Source organism: Crotalus tigris, unplaced genomic scaffold, assembly GCF_016545835.1.
Source record: "Crotalus tigris isolate CLP2741 ecotype Arizona unplaced genomic scaffold, ASM1654583v1 scf7180000024472.5447098, whole genome shotgun sequence".
NCBI lineage: Eukaryota > Metazoa > Chordata > Lepidosauria > Squamata > Viperidae > Crotalus > Crotalus tigris.
The window spans coordinates 1,940,112-1,955,621 of NW_024100643.1; the positions used below are offsets into that span (position 1 = coordinate 1,940,112).

Consider the following 15,510-nt stretch of genomic DNA (forward strand, 5'->3'; position numbering starts at 1 on the left):
CAATTATGGTTGGGTTTTTTAGTTAAATTCTTTGTTATGTTCACTTCCCAGAGTTTCTTGAACAGATGGAGGACAAGAAGCAACGGGTGGAAACTAAGCAAGGAGAGAAGCAACCTAGAACTAAGGAGAAACTTCCTGACAGTGAGAACAATTAACCAGTGAAACAACCTGCCTCCAGAAACGGTGAATGCTCCAACACTGGAAGTTTTTAAGAAGAGACTGGACAGCCATTTGTCCGAAATGGTATAGGGTTTCCTGCCTGAGCAGGAAGTTGGACTAGATGACCTTCAAGGTCCCTTCCAACTTTACTACTACTACTACTACTACTACTACTACTACTACTACTACTATTATTATATTGAATTGATTTAATAAATAAATTCTCTCCCTATCCTTCCTATGCTGTATTTTGGAGAGAAAAAGGAAACAAACAAAAGTCATATGCCCTTATCTTCTACTGAGATGAAAACACCATAATGTTATAATAAACATTATGGTTTTACAACTGCAGGATAGAAGGGAAGCTAAAAAGATAGGAAGCATCATTCCCATCTGTGCAGAGATGACCTCTCCATTGTACTCTATAGAACTCCAGTCCTGAAAAGCTGAATCTTTGCCATTTGATCTGCAGTTAAGCTAGAAATAAATTTGCTCAGTTGCCCAGTATTGTTGATGGCATTAAATCAGAGAGAGATGAAACATTAGCCCAGAAATGAAATCAAGTCTCTTTGGGCTCATTCACATGTTCTGCTTGCTTAACATGCTTATTCACATGTGCAACTTGCTTAACATGAAGATGTCCTTCTGTTTATTGAGGACATGAATGCACAATGGCATCCTCAAACCATACCAGCCTCCATTATTTTTTTTCTTGCCCTACTTCTAAATGCCATTTTTCAACTTCTGCTTGGTATAATCCATGCCAAGTGCTTAATCTGTGGCAAATCATTCCACAATTATTTAAGAGTAGAAACTTTCCTGTTCATCATGACTTGACACAATTTTAGGCATATTTCCCAGTTTCTGACAACCTGTGGATAGCTGGAAAAGTATTTCTGATTGGAAGTCTCATAAAAATAACAATTAAAATTCAGAACACTGAAGGACGTTTATTAGAAGGACCCTAGTTCATATGTATACAAAAAAAGTATCTGTTCAACTTAAATCAGATGACCTTAGCTTTCTAGGCCCATTTCATTTCCGTGCTACATGTTAAAGTGGAACAGTATTTTTTGGAAAGTCCTATGTTGTAATTACCCATATACTTTCACACATTACAGTTCCAGAATTCCCCATCAAGAGGGGCAGAATGTTCAATCCAACACTAGCCTTTGCTGACATAATCATTGTGGGTGACCTGCTCTTAAAACTCTGCTTTGCAGAATAGCCCCAAGGAAGTTAAAAAGATTTACTATTGATGCAGTGTCCTACCCTCTGGAAAGGGAGAGGTCAAAGCCTGGCAGCCCTATAGGTGTGGTCAAATTTATAGTAACAAGCATATATTGAGGAATTTGCCTGTTCTGGCCTTTAGGGACAGGTGTGGGAGGGGAAGGGGGGAAGGTTTTTTTTTCAAGGGAGTTTCAGCTCTGGCATCTTTCTTTTTCACAAATATTAACTGTCAGATAAAGAACCCCCTCCCCTATTTTTCAGAAGAGCTGGGAGGCATAACCACTTTAAAGGCCCTTTTTCTTTTCTAAGTGCTTTTCTCTGGAGTTTTTGAATAGTGCTGGTATTTTTCCAGCTGGGAAAATCTGTCTGCTCACTTGCTTCAGTTTCATTACTTTTTCCTTGGTAGAGTGCTGTTTTGCCTCTCCTCACTCCCTCCAAGGTAACTAACTTTGCTTGGGAAAAATGGCAGATGGTCACTCATGCTGCCAAGTAGTGATTTATTTCCAAACAAGCAAACTGAAATTTACAACTTTTTCTTTACCACTCTATTAAAATGCAAAATTAATCTTTAGATCAGGTTTTCTTCCCATACTTGGCATTTTTAAAATGGACGGACTTCAACTCCCAGAATTTCCTAGTTAACATGCAAAACAAAAATCCAAGCATGCCGCCTGGAGAATTCTGAGAATTCAAAGTTCACAAACCTTAAAGTTTCCAAATTTGAAAAGAAAAACTGGTTTAGATGATATATTAGATATGAATATCCTTTTTTTTAGTGGGAAAAAGGCATTTGTGATATGTCATGCATAGTTTCCATTTCTCTTGGACCTGCACAGAAAAGCTCCTAATGTGGGAAAGTGAGCAAATTCATGTTTCACTTAATTCAGTGGAGACTTCACAGCCTTCAGTCCGCAGCTGTTCATATTACAAAGTGTAGGTAGGCAATGCCATTTTGTGGGGTCTCAGTAAAATTATTAATGAAAACTAGATGGTGATGGGTATTTTTATTTGAATATGAAATACTTTGGAAATACCAACTTTCTGATTAGTGACATAACTGAATCTTTAAAGCATTTGATGTAGCCTTATCATCCTTGGAAGCTGTTTTATAAATCAAACATGGTAAGTTATAGCTTATTCAATAAACTCCAATTAAACAAAGCATTATTTAGTGTGATATAACTCTGCTGTGGTCCCAGATAAACATCATAAATGTAAAGTTTGTGATTTTTTTTGGCTGTTTTAATGACCTGTTGATTAATAAACTAGCAACCACAATTTAGTCTCAGTGGTGTGGTTTATGTTTCATTGTATTGTCTGAAACAAGTAATTGGATTAATTCAATAAACAATTATTTAACCTTTGACAAATACATCACCCAAATATAACATCTGTGTATATACAGAGCAAAGAAAAAGAATCTGTTGCTGTCTAAATGTTGCTAAACCACACCTTTCAGCAAGCAAGGTTTGCATTTGCAGTTCGGCAACATAAGAGAAAGGTGTAAGACTTCCTGTCATCACAACATTGTGTATTTTCTTTGACAATTCTACAAAATGTCATGCATGCAAACAGTGAAACACTTGTACCTGGCTGGTCTCACCGCCTTAGTGAAATTAGGTGTTTGTCATCTTTCCATTGCTACCCATGTACATACCAGCCCTATGGCTTTGGGGCAAGTTGGAACCTGTGAGGAGGATGGGGGAGGGGAAGTCTATAAAAAGGGAAGACATTCTACCTTCCCTTTTATTTGAAGGAAGATCAAAGATTTTTAGTAGCACTGCAACTGAGGCATTATGAGAAGGCAGGGTTATCAATAAAACCATTCTTGCTACTGCCCTGAGTGTTAAGATCTCGACTTTTCACCCCAACGCAACTCATTCCATACCAGAAGTGAAAGGAGAAAAACATATCCTACTCACGAGATTTATTTCTATATAATCTCCTGAATCAACTTTTGATGGTTAAATACTGGAGTAGCCAACCATTAACCCCTACCTTCTCAAAATGCTCCCTGCCATCCTAGCTTATCTTTGTTCTTTTTTTTAGGCAGATGAGATGACTTAAAGCATTGAGCTGCAGTAACCCTATTATTTCCTAAAATAATATGAGACCTATATAAGATCCAGAGGCATTTTTGTAAATAAACATAGACCTCAGAGATTAGTGCATTGCTTAACAACATGTAGCTTCTTATTTCTAAAAATAAAATCAGAGTGAATAGGGAGACTGGCAGACACCAAAGGCATGGACACAAATATGCTCATAGGGGCTTCTCTGATCAAATGGGTTTATTTGATTTAAGATATAAAATATTTAATAAGAACACATCTATACAAATTGACAGAGAAAATATAACATCTTAAATACTTAGGGCACAAAAATACTGCAATGCAATCCCACCTCTTTTGTAGTCCAATCAACCACTTTCTCATTCCCTTCTCCATTCTATTTTTTCTTCTGATCAAATTCCTTTTCCAGCTCAACTTATGTTTGCTGAACATGCTCTGTCTTCACTTTGCTGTTGTTGTTTTTTCTCTACTGAGATTTCCTTTTAAAAAGATTTGGAGTGTTTTGGCAAAATTTGATCTTCATTAAGCAAGTTACAATCATCCTTTTGCTTCTAGGTGGGAACAAAGGCACTCAGCAACCAAACTGGCTACCTTGGCTTCCTCTGGCTTCCTTGAGGGAGATCTCAAGGTGAAGCTTCTACAGAAATGGCCTACAGACAATTTTGATATATTTTTGAGGTAACTCCAGGGTTTTGTTTGGGGTACCCTTTTATAGTATCATAAATTGCACTTGTGATAAATAAGCAAAAAAAAGTATTTATGCTATCTCTGTGTCTGTCTTTCATGTGTCCCATTTTAGTTCAAGAGACGACAGGGAAATTCTCACCTCCCTTGTCTTTCTCAATAAAATGCAGCTTAGATAGAAGCAAGGTTCTCCTACCCTATGCATTTCTTAATAAATCTTTTGTTTCAAATTCATTGACAGTTGGCCAAAAACCATGCTCAGCTTCAAGAAAACTATATTGTTTCCTTAGGCACTGGAAGCCAGCTGGGATATGTTAATGTCTCTCAACTCAACCCATCCCACAGAGATGTTGTGTGGCAACAGGACACAGGAGCATTAGCTATATATACTACTTTGATTAGACTGAAAATAATGGTAGGATAAAAGGCAAATACTTAAATAAATAAATAGCAAGCATTTTCTGTTTGAATGAGACTTGCTACTATTTAACTATTAGATTCTCTTTTAATATTCAATTCAAACACCTACTGTTTTTTAAATTGGAAATTCCCAAAGATCTAAAATGTCTAGGATTGCTTCTTTAGAGTACTTCTAAAAAGTTTCTTAAGGGTCTTGCCCCTTCCTCCATTACCAAACTCTCTATCTCTGTTTGAATGATATTCTAGCACTTTTTCTCCCACTTCTCTGCTTCTTTTCACCTTCAGTCCATTGCTCTCTCATCTCGGGCCAGATGTAACACCACTGCACTCTTGCTGGCCTGCTGTTTTCATCAGTTTCTTTATCACTGGCTAGAAATACATCTCTCTTCTGGAAAGAAAGTTGGGGGCACATAGTTTTGCTATGACTTTCAGAATTTATCTATGCCAGGGGTAGGCAACCTCGGCTGGCTCAGGAATTCTGGGAGTTGAAGTCCACGAGTCATAAAAGAGCCGAGGTTACCTATCCCTGATCTATGCTATGTGGGGTTAAAGAGTTGAACTTAACCTAAGAAATATATAAAGAAAGGGCAAGTTGATAACTACATGTGACCACTGAACCAACATAGAGTGATTTGAGTTGAGAAAGAATAACTAGCCAAACCTGCCTTACAGGATTGTTGCTGTAAGAATAAAATGAAGGAAACCCCCATGTATACCTATGGTATTAGAATTAAGAATATAAATACAAAAATAATACAAAGAATTTTTCTCTACTTATAGAGTACTTGGTTAAAAACCCAAAAGTAGAAAGTTTTCTTTCTAAAAAATTCAAACTTTGAGCTGTAAACTTCATAACTAATCAATTTTCTAAAGTTTTCTAAATGTTTTTTTAAAAAAATCAATTTAAGTATTTATATAGACATATGAATGAACAATGGAGGAATCTTGGAAGGATAAAAAAATATAATTTTAAGCTTCCAGTGATGGGTTGCACCTTTCTTATTTATTTTAGAAAAGAATTTCCCTACAAAAACCCAAAACCCCTATAGAGTATTTCAGCCAAGTACAATTTTCTAAGTTGCATCATGCCTTCCATCCTACTGTAAACTTCTCAATCAGCACACAATACACCTGTCCTCCATTAGTTGCACTCATCAATCTGCTTTCAAATTCAATTCAAAGTGTTGATGATGACCCAAAAAACTCTTCATGACACAGGACCAGGTTATTTGAAGAACCAATTACATTTACCTGCCCACTAGATCCAGAAGAAGCAGCATATTATAGGTCTGGGCATATCATCTGATGGGCCCCCAAAACAGTGTCCTTTCTTTGAAACTTGATCCACTTGAAGATTAGGTTGACCTTGACCTTAATGGCCTTTTGGAAGGCTTTGAAGATGTAGTTTTGCCATCACGCTTGGCTATCCAGCTGTGATATGGAGTCTGTTCAATAGTTGTATTGACAGTTCAAATGTACTGTAGCTCTGCCACTAATTATGATTGCAATATGGTTTTATGTTTTTGTTGTCTTATTTGTATATTGTTTGGATTTTTGTTTTGCGATTGTTTTAATTGTTGTGAGCTGCCCAGTCACAAATGTGAGAGGGATAGCTGTATCAACTGAATGAATGAATAAATAAATAAATAGAATAAACCTGAAATGATAGGATTCCTAGGATCATCTCAGTCTGTCTATATCCTCTCTACGCAGAAAGGTGAGTCTTTCAAAGCTAGCAGTTATTGCCACCTCCTGGGATAGGAAATTACTACAGTAATCATAGCTTCCAGCCACCTCAAGGGTAACTGGCCAAGGGCAGGTAGGTGATTTGGAAACATTTCCTTTGAGAAATGTATAGATGAAATTAGCTACCTTGGCTGAAACATTTTCTCAGTATTTACAGAGTATAGTACAGCAGAGGACTGCATTGACATGCTATCATCCAGTCCTTATATATAGATAGAATAAAGTTATGCTAGAATAAATTGCACAGTCCGAACTGCTGAGGCCTATTGTTATGCAACCACGAGGCAGTGAGTAGTATTTTCCTGAATTAATGTGAGACAAGGAAAACGATTGTTGGATACTACCAGCTTATAACAAAATAAATAAATAAATCACCAATTATTCTTAAGGTAACGTGAGGTGGAAGACAGCGAGAGCATGAGGTGAAGAATTCATATACCTTTTATGTTTCCCAGGAGGCAGTGGTCTCTTTCGGGCATGAAGACAACATTGCAACATGCATAGAAAAGGGGTGGGGCTTATGTCATAATTGCTTCTAACAATCAAATTTTCCTTGTCCCCTTCTGGAGATCACTGGAAAGAGGAGTTGCAAGAAGCATCGTGGCACTCCCTTCTGCTTCAAGCCCTGCTCCTTTCCATGTCTATGACCCATCCATTAAGTTTTTGGACATAAGAGAATGGGCATGGGATGTTGAGTCTCCAAGAAGCATACAAGGCAACAGCAGTGTGAGAGAGACAGCTGGAAGCAGGCAATGTAAGGAGTTCAGTCGGTGTTAGAAAAGGCAGCGAAGCCCAGATGTGGAATCCATGGGAGGAAGCATTGTTAAAAGATTCGTCCTTAATTGGCTTGCTCTGGATCTGCCTGGGAATTTACTTGCATAATTTACAAGATTATGGTTTGACCTCTGACTATTAATGATACTTTTCTGATATCCGTTTAGTTCTCATTTCTTTGGGTTTGCCAGCTATATTGGTAATGACAGGAGACAATGCTGACCATGAGTGGCAGTGGCTGGCAGTGCTTGGAAATGGCCTGCAGATGAGGAAAGGAGTCTGAGCAATAAAAACAATAAAAACTACACCATGTGAAAGAAAAAAGGTAGCAAAAAATCTATAATGCAATACAACATTAAATGCAACCAGATACTTGCATTTCTATGGGTAGGCATGCGGTTCCAAAAGCATTTGTATAGTACAAAATGAAAGTAATATAAAAATGGTATGTTGTTAATTGAAAAAAACTTATACATCTACAATGTGAAAGGAAATTGAATTCTTCACCATGATTAGTTATATCCATTTCATCTTATTCACATAGGGTGCCTTGTCAGTCAAAGGCAGATCAATATCATTTTGGAGGGAAAGGCAGATTATAAATTTAAAATAAGTATTTCCCTTGGTTTTCTTCTCCTATTTTATGTCAATTGATCTCCTTTGTGGACAATTCTCTGCTCTCCAATTAATACACAAGAGAGCTGGATATCTTTGTGAGTTCTTTAAAGTTTTGAGCAGAAATGTTTTTATTTTTAAAAAGAAGAAAAATAACCCAGTTTTTAAACTTAGAATATAATATAATCTTGTTTTTGTTCCTGCTTTTTGCTTTGGATAGACTATTGATGTAATCTCAACTTCTAATAATGTGCATTTAATGATACTTTGAAACTCATTGGTTAAATAATGGTTCAAAGTGGCTTTTCTTACAGATTGAGTAGAAGAATGACTATTCCATTTATACTTAACTCCATTCTAGAAGGCTAGAGATGATACTCTTTTTAAATGAGATCTGGGGATTATTATGACTTTGATCCACTTCATGCCACCCTAACTATTTATAACTGATTCAATAAATTAAGTATACCAGGATTTAGCATAATATGGGAATACAACCGCTGATATGTAGCTACCATTTACAGAGATTATGTACCTCTTAGATCTGAGTAATACAGGAACAGCACACAAGACCTGTTGTCAGTAGTGCTGCCAGTAGAGTTGCATAATACTTTGGATATGAAGACATTCATTTAGTTGCAGTTCAAAAGATTTATTGCTCAAGTCTATACATAAGACTCTGTCTATATTGGGGCCTTGATGAGGTGAAAGTGTTTGTGTGGGTAACTGAAATTGTGGGCTATGTTGTCAGACATATACATGTGTGTGTGTGTGTCCAGAAGGCTCTCCCAAGGTGAGCAGGTCATGATAGATACCCCAGACTAACACCGATCACATCTGCCAACCCGCAGTGGACCAGGGTGGCAGATTATAGTTGATTCGTTCCACATGCCAATATAACTTCAAAACCAGTCTCATTCCCCAGAGGCCCTAGGGCAGTGGTGGCGAACCTATGTGGCACGCATGCCACCGTTGCCAACAGCAGGTCCATCAGGCCGCCACTACTGCTTGGAGCAGGAGGCCCACCCAGGACAAAGGAGGCGAAGCGGCCAACTAGCAAGCTCGAGTAGAGGTGGTAGAGTAGAGGTCACCAACCATTGTCGATTGGTGGACTGGAAGAAAAGGGAGGGGGAAGCATTTTACATGTGTGCGTGCGTGCACGGGGCTGTGAGCATGCACACGCTGCAAATAGGCGGGGCTAGTGCCTGCGTGATACTCACTAGCTCTGCCCAGTTCTTGCATGGTGCAGTGCCTTGTATCTGCACCCCGTGGTGCAGTGGCGGCCATTTTTGCGCCTTGCAGCACAGTGGCCCATTTTTGCATGCCTAATTTTTGCGTGCCAGAGGTGGCACTCAGGGGTGGCTACCTGTCCCCCTCCGAGGGCACAACAATGCTGATGCACCCCTGGCACTTTGCGATAAATAAATGAGTCTGGGGTGCGGTTTGGGCACTCGGTCTCTAAAAGGTTCACCATCACTGCCCTAGGATTACTACCCACGGCAGTGGGAAGATCTGCCTGAAGGCAAAGGGTACTAAGAATCACCAGGTTAAATCAAGCTACTTTGGACTTTGCACATAGGAATGGTCAACATTCAACATTCAAATTTAAATGTAATATTAGAAAATCAATAAAAACTTTACAAAAAAAAGATACTAGCAAAATTATACTTGAGATGCCCCAGAAAAGAAAAAATACCCGATGCATGGAAAAATGCTGAAGTGATTCTTATATACAAGAAAAGGGCCGAAGATGATTTAAAGACTATTCCCCAATAATCCTTCTTTCAGTCATCTACAAGGTTTTCACCAAGATAATAGCAAAAAGAATACTGAGAACATTAAATGACACACAGCCAAAGAAGCAGGCAGGATTCAGAAGTGGCTACAGCACAGTGGATCACTCCAGGTTGTTCAGCAATTCACTGAAAGGCACAACAAGTACACCATGCCTCTGTGCATGGCTTTCATTAACTACAAAAAGGTATTTGACTCAATATTTCAGCAAGCAATAATTAAGGTATTGCTCAATCAAGGCATAAACACTGCTTACATAAACTTATTACAAATCAGTATATGAAAAAACAATTGCAACGATTTGATTTAATAATCTTAAAGTGGAAATCAACATAGAATGAGGTGTTTGACAAGGCGATACAATATCATCCATCCTTTTCTCAGCCTGCCTTGAAATTTCACAAACTATACAGGGCCAAAGATGGAATAAAAATCAATGGTGCCTATTTAAATCACTTAAGATTTGCAGATGATGTTTGTTCACTTCTCACAAGACCCAGAAGAGCTACAAATAATTGCACAAAGCAGGAGAACCATTTGGCTTAAAAATAAACCTGAAAAAGAGTCAGGTTATATTTAATAAATTCACCAAAGAAAGAATATATATATATATATGGAGAAAAAATTAGACATTGTAGACCACTACATATACCTTGGCCAATGGATCAGTGATACAGTAAAGGAAATTGAACAGGGTGTTAAATGTGGCTGGTAGGCATTTGGCAAGCTAAGCATAATTTTCAAGAACAACCTCTCCCTGAAGAGAAAGGTTTTCAGCCAGTGTGTGCTACCTACTCTAACATATGCCGGTGAAACATGGACACTAACCTCATAATCGATACAAAAGTGAAGAGTGACACAATTGGGGCAAAAAGCCATAGAAAGATACATGCTTGGTATTACAAGATAAGATAGAAAGACTTGTACATGGATTAGAGAACAAACTAAAGTATACAATATCATCAAAAGAGTAACAGAATGATAAAGGAAATGGGCTGGTCACATACCAAGAAGAACTGATGGCAGGTGGACTAAGGCAGTCATGGCAGTCATAGAACGGATCCCACTTGATAAAAAGCATCCACAAAAGAGAACTAAAACAAGATGGATCGACAACATCAGCAAGTATTGCGGGCCCAATTGACAAAAGAAAGCTCAGGACCATATTGATTGTGGAACAGGCTTTCCTCCTGCAGTGGATAGACAATGGCTAAAATGATGATGATGATGATGATGATGATGATGATGATGATGAATGACACATAAGAATCTAGTCAATTAACATTCAGTACTAAACTGGTGCCAGATTAAGGATCAACAGAATTCAAAAGGGTTGGATTTGGACCATTTGTAGCAATATAACAATGCTTAGCTGCTGACACGCTTAACTCTGCCCCCCAGGTTTACCTGCTCTTCTATACTTTGGCATATGTTGTAATATGTTCTGCAATGTCAGTAACTTCTTAAAGCAGTTGAATATTTTTTAGAAAGTGTACAGCTGCCTACTGCAGCTATATGAGTTGGTTTAATGAATTATAAGTAGTTGCTACATTATGCCTTTGCACATTCTGAATTTTTGCCTTTGAATCCATGCCCTACCCAGCCTGAATACATATTTTCCAAATGGACTTCAGTTTCAGAAGAGTGACTATGTATCCTGAAGGGACACACACAATTATCTTTGTTTTCTGTTTGTTCCACATACACATGCATACACGTGGACATACACATAGATAACTGTTGTTATCCAGATATTTTCCTCACCAAGATGATCCTGTCACAGTAGGAATTACAGTTCAGTAATATTTTCAAAGTCACAAGATCTCCATCCTTAACTTACAGTTGGCTGAATCATAGAACACGCAAAAATGCAGCCTCCAAATAGGATTAACTTTGCTATAGCTAAGAAACATTGTCCCCTCTTTATGGAAGGCTTTCCAAGTCAGCTTTCATTCTGTAGCTTTCATTCTACAGGTTGCACTCCAAACCCTAGGTCTAGCTTTGATAGTCAAATGCTAACTAAGCTCAATTTCATGGTCTCAATCCACCAACAGTAATTTAAATAATATACCATTAGTAAATGTCAAAGAGAATCTTTGAGACTATTTGCTTATTCTTCTAGTATTTGGCGCCCCCTAGAGTTATAAAACATTTGTTACATGGAATAGATAGGAATGTCAATCTAGATCAGTGATTCTTACTTAACCTTTTTGAACGAATAGCCCCCTTGAGCCAATGAGGAAGTTGTCATCGCCCCCCTCCCCCAACATAACTTCTCAATCACAACATAGGAAATAATTCTTCAATTTATGCAAATACTTTGTTTTCTTTAAAATTGTCATCAGGACATATTGATGCAAATAGTTTATTTCCAGTCTTTTTCTCATATCTCAACTGTGAAAAATTTTGGTGCCACCCGGCACTTTATTCCCAAACTTTGTGATACATGTATTTCATTATTATCTTATTTATTCAAGACACTTAAATGTAATGACCACTGAAAACAAAATTCAATTGCAAGAAAGTGAAATGCCCGAAAAGAAAAACAGTAACATTTAATAACTGAATTACAAGTGAAATTTAAGACACAAAAAGAAATATAAAAAGGGCATAAGAACAAACCGCAATGCAAGAACTAAGAATTTCAAGACGAAAACTCTGAAACTAAATTAAGATTTGAGGAAAGTATATATTGTCACGCACACTATAAAAAGGATTAAAAAGACACAAAGAAAATACAATATCAAACTGGAGTGCACGCTAAAAAAGTACAATACAAAAAGACACACAAAATGTTTTATAGAGCACAACAAAAATTCGAAAACAAAGCTGAAAACTCAAACTGTGATGTCAACATTACAGCTGACGTCACAGGGGACAGCCACTCAGCATGCGATATTTCGAAAGAAGCGCTCCCCCCTCCATCACTGCCCATTCTGGCCAATGGCGCGCCACTGTATGGGTAGAGGCTGCTGCGCAACGCGCATGAAAATAAGCGATGCGTATTCACATATGTACGGCATTCTGTACTGAAGCTAGCTGGAGGAACATTTGAAAACAATTCAATCCACTAACAGCAAGCGATCTGATGTTTTTGTATGACAGATATACAGCGATTCACTGTATGAAAAAGTCTCAAAAGTGTCCCCCAAACTTCTCGTTCCATCACCCCCATATCGTCCCCTTTTCGTTCCTTCGCCCCCACATCGCCCCTTTTTGTTCCATCACCCCCCTGAAAAATGAAATCGCCCCCTGGGGGGCAATATCGCCCAGGTTAAGAACCACTGATCTAGATCACTCTAAAAACAATTTGTACTCAGGAAAGTTTTCTAATGAGCTCCCGTAACTTCTATAAATTAGTACATGTGAGAACTTCAATCTCATACATTTTTTGCTCAAAATATCAGTATCTAAATGTAAATACTCTAAGTTAAAAATAATTATATGGGACTTTTGAAATAAAGGTATTTAGAACAGAATAGGAAGGGACCTTGGAGGTCTTTTAGACCAGCCCTCTGCTCAAGCAGGAGAACCTATACCATCTCAGGCAAGTGAATGTCTAGTCTCTTCTTTAAAATCTCCAGTGATGGAGTGCCTACAATTTCTGGAGGCAAGCTGTTCCACTGGTTGATTGTCCTCACTGTCAGGAAGTTTCTCCTTAGTTCCAGGTTGCTTTTCTCTTTGATTAATTTCCAACCATTGTTTCTTGTCCTTCTATCTGGTGCTTTGGTGAACAACCTGGCCCCCTCTGCCTTGTAGTAGCCCCTCAGATACTGGAACACTGCTATCATGTCTCCCCTGTTTCTTCTTTTCTTTAGACTAGCCAAACCCAAGTCCCGTAGCCGTTCTTCGTATATTTTAGTCTCCAGGACCCTGATCATCTTAGTTGCTCTTCTCTAGTTTCATTTAAAAAGAACAACCCAAAACAAAGGCCAGGGAATTTCCAAAAGTTATCCTATACACAACCTTTTTAAATGAATGAGAACTATGGAAAAGAAACCTGTAACTCTATTCGTTTTAATGACCTCTGCATTGGGGAATGCCTTCTTGTAATATTCTGATTTTTAAGGTGGGCTGCAAGGGAATAATGTAACACAGCAGCTTGTCTCCTGAATTAATTTGGCTGTTGAAAACAGCTTTCCTCTTCTGATTCCTTCCAAATGTGTTGGACTTCAAATCCCATTATGATTGAAGTAATTGATTGATTTGAATATTCTACTTCCAAAATTTGTAAGTATAATGTGGATTGTGGTCGCAGAAATATTATGAACATTGTTCAACCATTAGGAGGTAAAGAAAAGTGCATTAAATTGTTTGAAGTTGATGAATTTAAACATATTTAAATCCATGCTGCTTGTAATTAACAAAAGAACTAACAAATGTAATCTGTGACATAGATACTAATTCAGAGCAATAAATTCAATTCCCTTGCTTTTCCAATTGTAGCTTCTTTTTATGAATCTGCACTTGGTTAAGGCATCAGGCTAGAAATTGGAAGGCTGTGAGTTCTAGTTCTGTCTCCAACACAAAGCCAGCTGGGTGATCTTGGACCAGTCACTTTCAGCTCTAGAAAAGAGACAATGACCAATCACTTCTGAAAAACCTTGCCAAGAAAACTGCAGGGATGGAACCATTTTCTGCTAGCCAATTTATGTAATATGATATAATTGACGTCAATGGCAAGTAGGTTCTTTTAATCATTATTGGTCAATAAAACAAATGCATTCTTACATGGAGGATAAAAGTAAATGTATTAGACCAATATAGGTTTTGTAGGATGGTCCTTGAAGAAAATCCAGAAATTGGAGCCATCTCAGAACGTGGCAATATGGGCCAATGGTGATTGATACCTCCCTGAGGTCTCTACCCCATTTTGAAAAATTCTCTTCCAGAGTTTTTCTACATAGTCACAGTGATGCTTAAACTGTGATGCTTAAAGTCTTACACATGTATACTTATGAGAAGACCTGTTTGTGTATAGTCTTTACATCTTATCTCATCAATGAAGCATTTTTAATGAGGCTCATGACTTAAACTGTTGGCATCCAATGTAGCTTTCTTGATTTTGGGATTCATTTTATGGAATAAATTTCCTATGGAACTGAGGCAAGGCATAACCTTAAATTTGGGCCTCAAAATGTATTTCTTCAGTTTTTGCAATGCTTACTGTCTTAGCTGTAAGGTTATGTTTTGTTTTAATATGAATTATTTTTAAAAGGTACCTTAATACATTTTGTAAACTATTCATTGCCATTAAGGGAGCAGGTTGCAGATATGGAATATAAATAACAGGGATTTTCTACTTCCCTGTTATAGTCATTATGCTTATGACAACCTGTTGAAATGTCATATAACCTTTACTGATTGGAAACAGTGGCAAAAGCTTAGTGTTTATTAAACGGTGCTCCCAATGGCTATTTCCAAATTAAACAAAGTCATCACTGCCAATTAGTTCTACATTTTGCATGTTTGTCAAATAATATGCTTTGCCTTGTTAAGAAAAAAAAAAAGGCAAGGTTCCACGGGCAAACTAGGCAACTTGTCGGTTTCACACGTTAAAAGCTTGCACGCTGAGTTCCAGTCTCGTTACCTTGCAAGGATCTTAGGCGCGCTCTAACCGCTACGCTTTCTGACCACACCACGCCATCTAAGAAGAGATTCCCCAAACAGAGCAGATGTTGGTTCTCACCCCGCATTGTAGAACTAGGGCTACCCTATCCGGGCTGCATAACATGGAGAACGAAGACAACAAAAAGAGGAAAGTCTGGCCCGTGGCTGCCTCCCAGCGGACTTCCGGAATTTGCAGCACAGGTGGGACAGCTCTAATCTAAATCCAAACACCAGCAATAACAAATCCCCCTCCCCCCTTCACCATGGCGTATATGAGTGTGCGTGTTTGCTATTGGCTTCTCGGGTAATTATTTTCTGCTTGGCCAATGAAACTTCTCTGCGAAAAAATCCCACCCCTTTTTATTAAACTCTGTTTTTCTGTTTGTTTTTCCTCTTCTTCTCCCAG

General features: G+C 38.1%; 1 long non-coding RNA gene across 1 annotated transcript in view; it reads right to left on the reverse strand.

Annotated features, from left to right (window-relative positions):
• LOC120303509 overlaps positions 1-15,368 on the reverse strand; it is a 59,521-nt gene extending 44,153 nt beyond the window's left edge. Inside the window, exon 1 of the long non-coding RNA XR_005555484.1 lies at positions 15,085-15,368. This is a non-coding gene — a long non-coding RNA (uncharacterized LOC120303509). The remainder of the gene's footprint in view (positions 1-15,084) is intronic.
• Between the last annotated feature and the right edge of the window lie 142 nt (positions 15,369-15,510).